This window comes from Pinus tabuliformis, chromosome 6 (genome assembly GCF_031772625.1).
Source record: "Pinus tabuliformis cultivar Carrire ecotype Pingquan chromosome 6, CPIR1, whole genome shotgun sequence".
Taxonomy (NCBI): domain Eukaryota; kingdom Viridiplantae; phylum Streptophyta; class Pinopsida; order Pinales; family Pinaceae; genus Pinus; species Pinus tabuliformis.
This window is the reverse complement of record NC_142292.1, coordinates 162,714,440-162,730,352: the sequence shown is the minus strand read 5'-3', so window position 1 is coordinate 162,730,352 and position 15,913 is coordinate 162,714,440. Positions and strand designations below refer to the sequence as shown.

At 39.2% G+C, this 15,913-nt stretch overlaps 1 pseudogene; it reads left to right on the top strand.

Moving 5' to 3' along the window:
* Window positions 1-836: 836 nt before the first annotated feature.
* LOC149257887 (pentatricopeptide repeat-containing protein At2g13600 pseudogene) overlaps window positions 837-15,913 on the top strand; it is a 72,048-nt pseudogene continuing 56,971 nt past the window's right edge.

Here is a 15,913-nt window from a genome sequence, read left to right as displayed (position 1 = left end):
CAAGGGAATGAAGAGAAGCAGTGGTAGTGTCTTACGACATTTCCTTTGCAACACGTGGTGCAATTGCTAGTAATAATATGTTTATATATTTTCTCTCCACTTTTGCTTGATTGAATTTCTATTTATAGAGACTCATCACTTTATCATGACCCGATATAATAAACTACTTAATCACATATTTATCCATTATCCTCATAGTTTTATCCATTCTCACCACTTTATCATGACTCGATATAATAGCTACTTAATCACATATTATACAACTTATTTGTATCCATTCTCCTCATAATGAAAGGACTACACACCCAAGGTGATCTTAACTCTACCCCAAGATGATAAGATCATGCCTTAGGTCTAGAAAACCAACTCTTTATAAGTCAATCATTCTACATATAGTGAAGCCCCTTTGTGAAAGTTTAGAGAAATGAATATATAAGAGAGTCTATATGTAAAAGATAACCCACAACCAAAAAAAAGTAACGGGAAGGAAACTCATTTCTTTCCTTATGACATGAAGTCAATTCCAAAATGGACGGCCATTCATATGGCATGCCCATCCTTGTTACTCATTTAGAGGAGAGCTCCAAGGACACTTATGGAGGAAGAAAAGATGGAGGAAGCAAGAGGATGCTTGAGGGAGAAAGGATCATGGTAGTAGATATATGAGCTATAGCTCATTGAGTCCGCCATGAAACTATGTTGTATCATAAAAAAGGTAACATGGAAATCCCAGGTCAAATCTTGTGAACACCTCCTACTCAGATTTAACCATCTAGAATTACCAAATACCATAATGATTGGCAGCCAAGTAGCCAGCATCATCAGGATAGAAGAAGATGGTATTATTTATGAAGTTAAATCTTACTCAGCGTATAAACACAGCAATCATTGCTCTTTCTAAACTACCCAATTGCAGCAACAGCAGTTACCATGCTCCCAATGAGGTGAGGTTGTGCGAGAAGGGCCGATCGAATGATGCCCTCCACAGTATTAGGAATCAGCCTCTGGATTCCATTGCTTATCACAGTCTTTTGCAGGGTTGCATCGACAGAAGAGTTTTGCCAGAAGGCAAATTAATACATGCTCACATCATTCAGTCAGGTTTTGTATGCCGAGACGTTTCTTTAGGAAATAAACTCGTTACCATTTATGCCAAGCACGGTAGCCTGGCGGATACTTGTAGAGTTTTGAATCAAATGGCCGAACGGGACGTTCTGTCATGGACTGTCATGATTTCAGCTTATGCCAGGAATGGGTGTGCGGAAGAAGCCCTGGAACTGTTTTATAAAATGCGAGGAACAGGTATCCAACCCGATCGATTCACCTTTGCAAGTGTGCTGCCTGCATGCGCCGACTTGGCGGCTCTGGAACAGGGCAAGGAAATCCATAAAGAAATAGTTAGAAATGGGTTGCAGTCTGATGTCTTTGTGGGCAATGCCATTATAGATATGTACGCTAAATGTGGATGTGTAGAGATCGCACGCGAACTGTTTGATAACATGCCGCGACGAGATCTGGTTTCATGGAATACCATGATTTCAGGATATGTGAACAATAGGCGCGTGGATGAGGCCCTGGAGATCTTTCAGAACATGCCAGACAGGGACATCATTTCGTGGAATTCGATGATTGCAGGATATGCACAGAATGGGTTTGGTGAGGAGGCTCTCAGGATATTTCGGAAAATGATAAGCGTAAATGTGAAAGCAAACTCCAAAACCTTTGCCATTCTTCTCGCTGCTTGTGCGGAAATGGTTGCTCTGAATCATGGTACGGAGATACATGGACGAGCAATTCAGTGTGGCTTTCGGTTTGATGTGGTTGTATTGAATGCCCTGGTGAATATGTATGCAAAATGTGGGAACATAGAGAATGCACGCACCATGTTTGACAAAATGTCTCAACGAGATGTGGTCTCATGGAATGGCATGATTGCTGGATATGCACAGAATGGACAGCTTGATGAGGCCCTGACACTGTTCCGACAAATGCCTGAGGGGAATGTGATCTCGTGGACAGCACTGATTGCTGGATATGCGCAGCATGGGGTAGGTGAGGAGGCTCTGAAACTTTTTAAACAAATGCAACTGGCGGGTGTGCAGCCGAACTCAAAAACTTATGTCAGTGTTCTGCCAGCATGTGCTAGCTTAGTGACTCTGGAACAAGGTAAGGAGATTCATGGAGAAATAATGAGAAGTGGACTACAGTCTGATGTCTTTGTGGGGAGTGCCCTCGTTGACATGTATGCAAAATGTGGTAGCATAGAGAATGCACGTAATGTATTCGACAAAATGTCTCAACGGAATGTGGTCACCTGGACTGCAATGATATCTGGATGTGCCATGCATGGCTGCAGTAAGGATGCTCTTGAACTTCTCGTACAGATGGAATGTTGTGGCTTGAATCCAAACCCTGTCACCTTAGTTGGTGTTTTGTCTGCATGCTGCCATGCAGGCCTTGTGGATGAGGGTAGGCTATACTTCAATCGTATGACTCAAAATTATCACATTACACCAATGATGGAGCACTATGTCTGCATGGTTGACCTTTTTGGCCGAGCAGGATGCCTTGATGAGGCACAATATTTTATTGATAAAATGCCAATGAAACCTGATGCTACGGTGTGGGGATGTTTGCTTGGCGCCTGTAGGATCCATAACGATATTGAGGTGGGAGAATATGCAGCACAACAGCTTTTCGAATTGGACCCTGAGAATGCAGTTCCTTACGTGGTGTTGTCAAACATCTATGCTGCAGCAGGCAGATGGGATGGCATTGAAAAGCTGCGAAAAGAGATGAAAGACAAGAATGTTAAGAAGAAGCCTGGATGTAGTTGGACTGAGATCAATAAACAGGTGCACACTTTCCTCGTAGAAAACAATTCCTGGCCACAAATACCTAACATTCATCCAAAGTTAAAGAGTTTGTGTTTGTAAATGAATGCAGCAGGGTATGTGCCTGATGTGAAATCTGTTGTGAATGATGTGGAGGAGCAGGAGCTACAAACTTTTTGCACCATAGAGACAAGTTGCTGTTATAAAATGGGTGAACGCTGTTTCAGAGCGCAAAATGCCAGAAAACATTTCTGTTGATTTGTGTAAAACACAGGAATGTTAGGATCCCAAAGACAAAGTAGTCCAAAGAGGAAATGCAACCTAAACCATGAGCTTCCTAACATTCAAGAACTCCTAGAAATAAGTAGAAGTAATTCGGAATATCTTCAAATGGACAAATTGGTATTTTACATGCAAAACAACAAATGCTAGTGCTTAAAAGTAACTCTCTCATGGACGGAATATTGCAGACATTGCCAGTTTCCTGTTGTTCAAGACTGTTTACAAAAGCGAGAGATAATATATGATACTTGACATGGATGATATAGTCTTCAAACCACCAGACATGGCCAAGAAATTGCTTTAAGATTGAGGCGGGTTTTGAAGATTTTAAAGCTAAAGTTCTGAATTGATACAGAAGGGAAAGGATGTTAATCCTGTCAGCAAATTTTTGGAGAATCTGAATGAACTCAGAAAACAGATCCATGAGAGGTAAAAAACAATTCGTTGGTGGTTCTTTTGGACAATCTAGTAATGTAGCATGCAAAACAACAAAAATATGGTGTCTAAAAGCAACTTTCTGTAAGAGAAGGAACACTGCAGACATTGCCAAATCTTGGATGTTTAAGAACACTTAGAAAATGCGAAAAACAATCTTGTGATACTTGAGACAGATGATCATGGTCTACAAACCAACAGACATGGCCACAAAATGGGTTTGAGAGTGTGGCCACGGTTTTGAAAATTTTGAATTTAAAGTTTGAGGTGGGTGCAGAATAGCAGTTCTAATTCAGTTCGATAGCTGCAAGTCTCATGATGCTGTCAGCAACTTTTAGAGAATGAACACATGAGACACATTCAAGAGACGTGAAGCAATTTGCTGGTGATGAAATTTTATATATTTTAGAATTACATAATTTGACCAACTATTCATACCAGGGCCGCTTTTATTCCACCGGAGGCCAATTGCATAATTGAAATGACAGTTTTGTAACCTACTCGCAATTAAAAGAGGCTTTCAAAATCTAATCGTATGTAGAATTAGACTACCATTTCCCTAACACTCCTAAGACTAATTATTAGTATCTACTTAAAGATGATTACTAATTAATTGTGTTACTATTGGTGTTAAACTCTACCAGTTGTAGCTTATAGCTGCATTACAACGCACATTCAACTGACTTCTATGTATTTGAGACTTAGCACAGGAAAGTGCTTTAGAGTATCACAACCATAGCAGAAGAATGTCAGAAGTTAAAACGCTGATCATAGTTCATGTTGAATTTTTGTAGCTATGATCGGTCTTCATAATTATTTTAGCCCTCCACAGCAAAAGAAATGACAAATATAAATGTAAGATTCAAGTCGGCTTCAAAAGAGGGAATTGGAATATTTAAACTTCAAAAACTAAATTTATTTTCTCCAAAAAGACAAATTGGCTCTTCTAGAAGTTCAAGTCGACCTGCCCCATAGTCACACCTATTCGGGCTCTTTTGATCACTATATAAAGGCCATTCAACCTCCTCATCTGGGCATGAACCTCAGATCATAAGAGATATCTTTTGAGCCAGAAAGAAGGACGAATCCGAGGTAGAAAGAAAGACGAATCTGAGACAGAATAGAATACTGAATTTCTGATTGAAGGATGCCGAAATTGCAGGAGACCGAAATTTCAGGAGGCTGAAATTTGTCAGTTTGACCAGGTTTGACCTGGGCTTGTTTGCTAGGCAGTTCAACTTTATTTGACTAGAAAGATCAGATTGTATCTCTTGTTGAATTGGACAATTTTGCTAAGAAAAGGTTGCTGGGTTTTTCCCTAGAAGAGGGTTTTCCCAGTGTAAAAATTTGTGTCTCGTGTGTTTGGCTCTCTTTATGATCCTACTGTCATTATTGTTTCTATTGTTGAGATCTTCTGTGTAATTGCTTAATGATAAATGTGAACACAACAAGGATTAAATGGAAGAAATCATTAGAAGTAATTATCAGGTTGTAAGGTCTTGTAAAATTAACATGGTTTGAGAGCATGGGTGAAAAAACAGTGTTGAAAAAACCATCGTGTTTGAAGTTATCCTGAAAGAGGGAGAAAATGGCCCCAGACAACAATATGAAAAAGATTTGTAGTCTCCTTGTGCTGAACATGGTTTTGCTATGAACTCTTCTGTGCCTACGTAGAATGGGTTCGTTATTCTGAAATTAAAGGTTGTGAAAGTACCGCTGGTGTCTGTCTCTTTTCACCAGAGATAAATCTAATGGTTCTTAGAGAGCAATTGAGGCATTGTGTACTACGAAACTTCAGGAGATGATTACGATCTCAAAGATTGATAGGGACCTTCAACAGCCATCTGTTTCAGAGTCATTGGTTCACACTCATATGAATATAATTCATGTTCTTGAACAACATGTACGTATGGATTTAACTCGCTTGCAGGAGGTGTTGTTGAGTGAGGCATTTTCTGGACCTATGTGTGGTTTGCATACTTTTGAGAAACTTGTACAAAACACAGGCACAACAATTTCAATTATCTGTGATTAGTACCTGGAGAATGCTGTTAAAGATGCAAATGATGCTAGTATTTTGACTTTTATATGCACCTATAGATAAGTGCTTTAAGAGTGCAAAATTAGTTGGGGGATACTTTGCTGAAGTGGTAATAGACCCTTTTGAACTCAAGGATTTTGTTCAGTTGTTTGTTCCATATGGGGTTAATAAATTTGAGGGTATCATTTGAGAGCATCTGGCTAAACCACGTTGATCGTACATTGTGTTCAAACAAGGAATATCTCGAGGCCTTCTCTACACATAGGCACAGTTGGAGAGAAAGGGATTATTATTTGAAACAAGTTCATGAGTTGGAGCCCCTGATTAACTTTTTAATTCAGGTAGGACAAGTATTGTGCTTTAGTTCTCTGTTAGCTAAAGATGTTGGACAAGTCCTCGATGCAAATACTCCTCTGCTATTCTCACTATTGTCAGACTTCACAAAACACTTACTAGCTTCTCTGCCAGAGAGAGAAATTCAGATGTTGAAAACGTCATCCAACGCTTTGGGTGTGATCACAGAACATGATACTGCGTTAGTCAACTCCATCCTCCTGGACATGTGTGGTGTTGGTGATGTTACATGGGGCTTGCTGCCATATGTTATGCAACATGTATGACATCACATCTGGAGTAGTGCTTTTAATGTTAGTACTGGGGGATTTAATAATAATGTCCATTGTTTGGCATGGTGCATAACGCAGTTATTGCTGCAAGTGTTTTTGATTTTTTGGCAGAAAGGAAAGAACTTTAGTGGCATAATTTTTCTCAGAAACAATTAAACAAGAATGGTATCAAACTTAAGGTGTTGGAAGTAGAATTAGGAAACTTGGAGGGAATTACATCTGTTGAGGTGAACACAAAGACATCTATAAAAATCTTATGCTAGAGTGTGATCCCATCTTGGAAGAACTGATAGCCTTAGGGTTCGTAAACCCAGAGAAGATCTGAACGATATATTTTGAATAAGGGTTTGTGAAACCCTAGTATGTATCCAAGGATGTTGAATACTAGAAGAAGCTCATTGGCTTGTAATTGAGTCTTTGGAGTGGATGAATTGTCCCAGCTATATTGTCTACAACAAGAAAATTTGCACATGACAAAGCTTGAAGAAAATTTGTAAGGCTAAGAAGTCTTGGATGAGAAAGCGCTAGGTTTTGTGGATAAAAATGTAGAGATCGACCTAGATCGAAGATTCCGCTGAAGAACGAAACCCTAGCTCATGCAATTGAGAAAACACAACAACATGTTTTAATGGATGATGATGAGGACGAAGATGATGAGTTTGCAGATGGATTTCTATGATTTATGCAAAGAAAGCAAAGATCAAGAGGGAGCTGACGAATTTCCTTCAATCCTCAAAGATAAGTACTTAATATCTTTTTTCTTTGATTACTTTATTTTTGGTCAGCCTCCTGCCTCTGTATCTTTTGCTAGGTTATAATCATTTCTTCCATGACCTCCCAGTGAGGGTTGCAAGTACATCATGAAGCCTACCAAGGCTCTAGAAACAAATGGATGCATTGAAAGAACGAAGCAAAGTTTGTGGCAAGAGGATTCTCCCAGGATCAATGATTTGTGTTCAAGAGGGAGAAATTGCACTAATGACAGGGAGAACTCCTAGTTCAGAGGGAGCATGCATGCCAACAAGTTTAGTGGATATCATAATGAATATTATGTCAAACCTGAGGAAAGTCAGTGGTGAATTCCAAGTGGATCTACAAGTATGTGGTAGATGGCAACATCGAGAAGTATAGAGCAAAGATTATCCCAGGGAGAGGGAGAGGATTATGAGGAATTGTTTTCTATAGCTAGAAGAGGATTTTCCTTCGTGATAGAGGGAGCTCTCAAATCTTGCTTTAGTGTCAAAGAGAGTTGACCTCTGAGTTAGAGATGAAGGATCTTGGTTGGATACTTCTTAGAACTAGAAGTATGGAAAAAGTTGGAAGGAGTAGCCAAGATTGCCACAACAAGATTTGTTTCAATGTCAGAGGAAGCACCCAATTAGGGTGAACAAAAAGTAGTTGTGGCGCAACATGTGTTGAGGTACTTGCATGGGACAGTTGGATGTGAATTGAGAAGTACAATTGTAGGGACACATAGATTTAGATTGGGTAGAGTGCTAAAGAAAGGAAGAGCACATCAGGATGATGATTCAGTTTGGATTTTGCTTGGGTAGGAAACAGACATCTATTGCACAAAGGATTGCAAAGGCTAAGTATATTGCAACTAGTTTGGCGAGTTGTGAAGTAGTGTGCCTTTGTAAGCTATTTGCAGGATTGTTTGATCAGGTGCAAGAGACAATCGAAGCACATCGAGATCATGGTACCACCACATATGGGACATGGTATAGAAGTGAACAGTGAGGCTCCAATGCATTTCTACATACGAGCAGGATATTGACATTCTCATAAAGCCTCTGTCTTAGGGTGAAGTTTGTATACTTAAAGAACAAACTTAGATTAGTTGAGAATGCTACCCTTAGAGGGAGTGTTGATGTTGTAGCATTAAGGGGAAGACATTCTCCATAGATCATGATATTGATAGGTCAACAATATTGACTAGGGGCTATGTAATGTGGCTAGGGAGAATGGCCCATAGTGCTCCCCAGGTGGGCGAGTGAGTGCCTTTAGCATCGGGCATCCAAATTACCATTCAATTAGCATGCAGGATTGGTAATAGCCTAGGTTGTCACCATAGGTCACAAGTGTTGACCAGGTTCCAAGTGACGACTTGGATAATTGGCGACTTTTCTACAAGTGATGACTTGGATAATTGGCGACTTTGCTGCAAGTGATGACTTGGATAATTGGCGACTTTACTCCAAGTGATGACTTGTTGAGCATGACACTAATGCAGGATGCTTTCCACATGGTTCTGTAATAGAACATGAGATGGATAGATTCATCAACATAGCAAGTTCTTTCAGCGTTTTCTTAGGATAAAGAAATTTTATTCAACAAGAGAACATCTGGGAAAGTCATTATGAATACCTCCCTAGCTAAGAGGGAGTGTTGAATTTTTGTAGCTATGGTCAACCTTCATAATTACTTTAGTCCTCCAAAGAAAAACAAATGACAAATATAAATGTAAGATTCAAGTCGACTTCAAAAGAGGGAATTGAAATATTCAAACTTCAAAAACTAAATTTATTTTCTTCAAAAAGACAAGTAAGCTCCTCCATAAGTTCAAGTTGGCCCACCCCCATAGTCACACATATTCAAGCCCTTTTGATCATTATATAAAGTCCATTCAACCTCCTCTAAGCATGAACTTAGATCACAAGAGATATATTTGGAGGAAAAATGGACAAATATGAGATTGAAAGAAGGAAGAATCTGAGGCAAAATGGAAGGCCAAATTTTTTATTGAAGTAGGCCAAAATTGCAGGAGACTGAAATTTCAGGAGGGCGAAATTTCGAGAGGCCAAAATTACAAGAGGTTGAAATTCTCATTTTGACCAAGTTTGACCTGAGCTTATTTGCTAGGTAGTTTGACTTGACAGGAAAAATTGAATTATATCTCTTTTTGAATTGGATAGTTTCTCTAAGAAAAGGTTGTTGGGTTTTTCCCTAGAAAAGGGTTTTCCTAGGGTAAAAATGTTGAGCATAATGTTAGCATTGATGTCGATTTGGTAAGGATGGTAGATGCATTGTGTGTCAAGTTCAGAGGCGGTCCTATGGTTGTTGCAATCCTTGATAGAGAACCATCATAGTAACTAGATAAGTAAAGAAGCTATAAAACCTTATAACTATGGTGGTTGGGAGTTATAGGCTTTGAAGGCATTAATGCCTTTGGAGATCAACTTAGATGATATTGGAAATGATATAGTTGCACAGTGCTTGGAAATCGCTTTCCAAGAGTATGCTAAAGTCCCAAAAGACCTTCAGGAACAAAAGATATGGTTGGTCAAAGTTACCAGGGCAAAAGTCAAACTTGGTGACTTGGCCATGGGCCCCACAGTACAATCAACGTACAGGTGGCAAGTGCAGCCATGGTGGCATGAAGGAGGACCAATAGAAGCTTAGGAGCTATAGCGAGTGAATCTCATTTAGGACACATCACCCTGACAGTTCTTCCTCGGGAGTTTCAATGGTAGCATAGGTTAAAACATCCAGGGAAATAGTCTCGAGTTGAGGTGGCAAGATGAGTTGGTGTAGGCGCGAAGATGGACCAATCACAAGCTTAAGGAAAGCGTGTGGTCCCACAGGTGCCACATAACTCCGTAAGGTTTTTCCTGGCAGTTTTCGAAAGAATGTAGGACCAAAGTCTGAGGGATTTGAGATTTTGGGGTGAGCTAGCAGAGAGATTCAGTATGTTGTTAGAATGGTGGACCAATGACAGGCAAGGCTTGTACTGACACGTATTCCAGAGTGGTCAGGTGGAGGAGCCACTAGGCACACCACCCTGGAGGATCTTACCAGAAAGTTTTCATAAGAGTGCAAGGCCAAACATCCGAGAACATGGAGCTGGGTAGATGTGGTTGAGTGACAAGGTTGAGAGATGTGCGCTGATTGGCAGAAGGAGGACCCCACGAACAACTCATCCCGAAGGTTTATCCTTAGAAAATTCAAAGGTGCTCCATAAGAAAGTTTTGGGGAGACAAATCCAAGGAGATGGGGATATTTATAGTAGTTACAACACTAAATATTTGTCAATCCAAAGATTTTAATGAAGAAATTTCACGAAAAACCAAGGCCCGGGACCCCCATATTCTCCATACTGGTGACACGACACAAGGCTACATAGTGCATTCTAATTGGACGATAGAGACATGTGGATGCACAGGTAGCAACAATGGTGGAAAATGACATAAGCAACTCATAGGCTCGAGATGACGTCAACCTGACGTAAGACATGGGCATGTGGCAGTGCAGTACTGCGACACATAACATGCAAATTTGGCATTTTTGGGTAACCAAGTGGGTCGAAAATGGATGACACATGTCACCACTCATAGCTTGACACGTGGCAGTTAGTACATGTTGTAGATAGGTCAGTGTGTTGGCACGGACACATCATCCTGGGTAGTTTTATGATTGGTCCATGTATGTGGTGCAAGGTCCCATAGGGATACGTCATCCTGGACCCTAGAAGGCTAAGCACCTTCGCAATTTTTTAATGAGATGGAAACTTTTTCTTTGGGATGATGTAGCTCTAGGACACCATGGCAGAAGAGGTGGCGTACCGTTGGGAAAATAGACAAATCAGTGGCGTGCAAGTGATTAGTGCGTGACCCCACATGACACGCAATCTTGGAGGTTACTCCTCGGGAATTTTCATTGTGGCTCTATTTAAAAAGCTCGGCGTGATAGGGCAGTGGGACACGATGACATGGCACCCAAGCATGAGATGGAATAACACACAATCCTTATGGTTATTTGATTGGCTCATATTTGCTGTGGAGGTCCCATCGGGCCACATCACTCTTGAGGTTACTCCCTAGGAGTTTTTGTTGTGGCATAGTTCAAAATGTTCGAGGTGACTCAACGCCAGGACACTAGTGGCAAGAATGAGGCAAGGCCTAGTTGTGCGAGGTGGAAGGGCCACGTATTCCTAGAAGGCTTCAGCTTGGTGCGTTGTTGGGGGGACCCACCAGGACACGTAACCCAAAAGGTCTTACCCCAAAGATTTTCTAAGGCACACCAATGTAAATCGTTGGGGTGATGGATTTGGGGGACTCAAAAGTTGTTGTCATTTGATGGTTACGTCAATTAACCAAAGGCGCACCCAGGAACTGATTTTGCAAGGTTTTGGGTGCTAAGCGACCAAGGCTTTTAGGCTTATTTCAATGAAAAGGCACTATGGGGAGTTCAAAAGGGCCTTCAAGCTATATGATGAAAGGCATTGAGGGATTAAATCTGTGGGGTATGAAACTTGAACGGGTTGGTAGCTTTGATTATGCTCCATTATATTGACAGTTAGGCCATATTTGGAAGCTTCACCAGAGTTGAAAAACTCTGCTAAAACTTGTAAATGCTAGAATTGTCTCAGAGATTAATTGTAGAGGATCAAGATGGTCATGACACTCAGTCACTCACGCAAAGGAATTAATGTTGACGACACAATACTGATTGAATGTGCTGATCATAGTTAATGGAGTAGGTGGTTTTCATTGCACCAACATGGGCCTCATCTAGTTATACAAGTGATTGTGAAAGAAATTCATTCTGTGTAATTAATTCCTCTGATATTGTGCTACATTGTTTATCCTTTGAGTGCTCTGATGTAATTAATATATGTTCTCGAACTATGTGATTAAGTTAATGGAGACGAACAAAATTGAGGGAACATTGAATTAGTATGTGACACGCCATTGTGGTGAGTAGAGGAGTGAGCTTTGGTATGTGGGAGAGAGTGTGTTTGTGCAAAAGAGAAGGTTGAGTGCAGGAATGTGATGATTGATTGTGGGACGATTTAAGTGTGTGCGTTGTGAGTTGTTGTTGTTGAAGTGTCGAGCTAATGCTGAAGTTGTGAAGAACAAAGAGTGTAGTAGCTCTAGGTGAGCAGAGAGGAAGGAGTTGTAAGAGACAAAAAATCAGGTTCTTTATGCCTTTTTGTAATAGAGGTAGACTGTTGTTCTTAGTTCAAAAATTGTATGAAAAATAAGACAATTGGCTGAAGTAGGTTGTGGTCTGAATTTATAAGAGGTTGGAGCCTCTTATAAAGTTGTGGCTTGCTAATTTGAAGGGGGTTGGGGCCTCCTATGAGTGGGTGCTCACAAACAAATTGATGTAATTGAGTAGGAGCTCAGATTACATCATAATAACAAATAAATTGGTCCCTTTTGGGTTTCCACATTAAATCTCTGTGTCCATATGTGTATGTTGCTCATGTTGATGGTGTGTCCATGTGAATGGTTTACATTGTTGCCTATGTATTTAGCTGTAAATGCTCACATGAGTGATTTCCAAGTTAAAAGAGAAAAGAAGAATGGGATTAAAAATTAAAATTAGCATTAATTAGTGATTCACCCCCTCTCAGTAATTACTTATTCTAACAATTAGTATCAGATCTAAGTTCATTAAGGAACAATTTAACCATTAGAAGGTAGATCTATAAGGAATCATGTTTAGACAAGAGAATCACGATGCTTATTCAAGTAAGATACCAGTGTTTGATGGGACAAACTATGCTTTTTGGAAAGCTAGGATGGAGGATGGAGGCCTATCTCATGTTCTAGGGTTAGATGTTTGGAGCTTTGTATTAGTTGATTATGATGTCCCAACAACCCCTCCTACAGATGTAGATGGTAAAAAGATCTATGGAAATTATGCAAAAGCCATGTCATTCTCTTTGGTCTTAGTCAACCTGAACTAATGAAGATAATGCACTGTAAGTCAGCTAAGGAAGTGTAGAACAAACTTAATAAGAGTTATGAAGGAGATGAAAAATTCAAGCAAGCCAAGCTTCAAACCTTTAGAATGAGGTTCAAGAGCTTAAGGATAAATGAAGAATAAAGTATAACAGAATATCTCCTTAGAGTCGATGGAGTGACTAACATGATTAGAGGACTTGGTGAAGATCTCAAAGAGGAAGTAGTTGTTCAGAAGGTTTTGAGATCTTTTCCTATGAGATTTAATGCCAAAATCTCAGCCATCGAGGAGATGACAAACTTGAAAAATCTCACAATGGATCAACTACATGGAACCCTCATAACCTATGAGATGAGATTAGGAAAAGAGAAGATTGAACCAAAGGAGGTAGCATTTAAAGTGTCTAAGAAGACTAAGGAGCACAAAGATCACCAAGAATGTTCTAGTTGTGAATCTGATCAAGAGATGGCTCATTTTTCCAGAAAATTAAAATGTGGTTCAGGTAAGTATAAAGACAAGCTACCATTCAAATGCTTTGATTGTGGAAGAATTGGGCATTTTTCTTCCAAGTGTCATTATTAAGAAAATTCAGAAAAGGATAAGGTTCAGAATCCCAAAGACAAAGCTCAAAAATATCATTAGAAGAAATCTTTCAAGAAAAAGGGACGCACTCCAAAGAAGATAGTTCTGCGTTAGAAGCAAATAGTGATGATTCTTCTAAAGGTGAGTCTAATGAGTGCTTACTCATGGCATTCAAAATTGACTCCAAATCCAAAAATGACTCAAACCTTGAGGAAGAAGGAGTAGTGGATCTCGAAGGGGAACTCATCAATGCTCTTGATGAGTTAAAGAAGGCCAGAAAGAAGAACAAGCAACTAAAAGAGTAGTTGTTGCAAGTTGAAGAAGGTATGTACAACTCTTATTATGAGGAGATTGTTTACCAAAGAAAAAACTTGAAAAAGTCATTAAAAACAAAGACAACCTATCACTTCAATTAGAAGAAAAACAAAAGACCTGTGAAAAACTAGAGGATGAGAATAGACTCTTGAAACAAGAGTTGATCAAGAAATAGGAGGAGATGATTCTAGAAACATGCAAAGGAGAAATTTTGTACTTTAAAGTCAAGTTGGAGGAAGCAAAAGGAAATGAAGAGCTTCTAAATGTTTTGATCCTCTAATGGGAAGAGAACTGTCACACTGTAGAAGCAAAATCGTTTCCTTGAGAACAAACCTTGAGAAGTCCAAATTTGAGAAGGATTTGGATAGAAAATTTGTTGAAGGAATAGATAAATTAAATCACATTTTGAGCAGTCAAAGGTCACTAGAAAATAAGGCAAGTTTGGGATACTTTGAATCACAAAATTCTTCTGAAGGAAAGACAAGTTTCAGGTCTGCAAGTTTTGAAGGCCCTCATAGCTTTGCAAAGGTGTTACAAGCCGGAGTCAATGAAGATAAACCAACACCAAGTCAGAGAGGTACTCAACCTTGGAGAAAGAATGTTAACTTCTCAAATATTCCTCCACACAGAGATGTAAATCAATGAACAAGACAACAAAGGTACAATAAATCAACTCAAGCTCATTGTTTTTTAAATATCAGATACCCAAAGTTGTTCTATGGTCATTGCTATAAATGCCATGTCTTTGGACATAAAACCATTAATTTTAGAATGGTTAAAGTTGAAAGAGATGAAAATATATGATATAGAAATTATCAAAATTCTAGGATCAGAACTCACTCCCCAGGAATAGGAATATTTTCTCTCCCCTAATGGATGAAATTGAATGCTTCAAATGTAATAATTTTTGGTCACAAGGAAAGTGAGTGCAGAAGGAGGTTTGAGTACCCTTCCAAAACACAATACACAAAGCAACCAACATTCTTCAGGGACAAGAGGAGTTAGAAGCGAAAAATTGAGAAAAACAAGGAATCTAGACTTGCTCTATCTACACATGATCAATAAAACAAATAGTATGTGGATAGTGGCTGTTATAAAAGAATGACTGAGATAAGAATAAATTCTTGTTTCTGAACGAAATGGATAAGGGGAATCCCACCTTTGGAAATAATGCTCCAGCACAAATTAAGGGAAAGGGAAGTCTCGATGAGAAAACCAAAGCCCAAAATGTGTTCTATGTGGAAGGTATCAATCACAATTTTCTCAATGTAATTCAAATGTGTGATAATGGCTACAATGTGACTTTTCGATCTAAACACTGTGTGATCTGAAAAGAAGAGAATAAGAAGCTTGTAGGAAAGATAGTCAAGACTCACAACAATGTTTGTGTTTGATGATTCCAGAGTAAGTTGCTACGTGAGTAAGACAAATCAAACATGGTTGTGGCATAGAAGACATGGTCATATCAATTTCGTCAATCTAATAAAGATCAACAAAATAGAAACAATTAAAGGATTACCAAGATTATCAAACCTCCATAGCTCAACCTACAAATTCTGTCCATTTGGAAAGTAGACAAAGACTTAGTTTAAGCCAAAATAATTCTCAACCTCTAAGCCTTTGGAGTTGGTTCACACTGACATCTATGGTCCTATAAGAACAAATAGCCCAAGAGGAGAAATGTACTTTATTTTATTTATTAATGATTTTATGAGGGCCACTTGGATAATGTTGTTGAAAGAAAAATCAAAAGCTATGAAAAAGTTTAAGATATTTAAAGCTTAGGTTGAAAATGAGAAAGATCTAAATATTAAATTCTTAAAGATTAGAGAAAGGAAGAGAATTTAACTCAAGAGAGTTTGAGAAAAATTTATGAAGAACATGACATAAGGAGGTAGTACTCAATAGCTAGAACACCACAATAGAATGGAATAGTAGAGAGGAAGAACAAAACAATTCAGGAGATGGCTAAAGAAATGGTGGATGAAGGGGAGGTTCCACTCACCTTCTGGGGAGAAGTAACAAAAGCAACTTTCTATCTAGCAAACATGACACTACTCATGCCTAATAGTGATAAGACACTTTATGATTTATGGAAAGGGAGACCA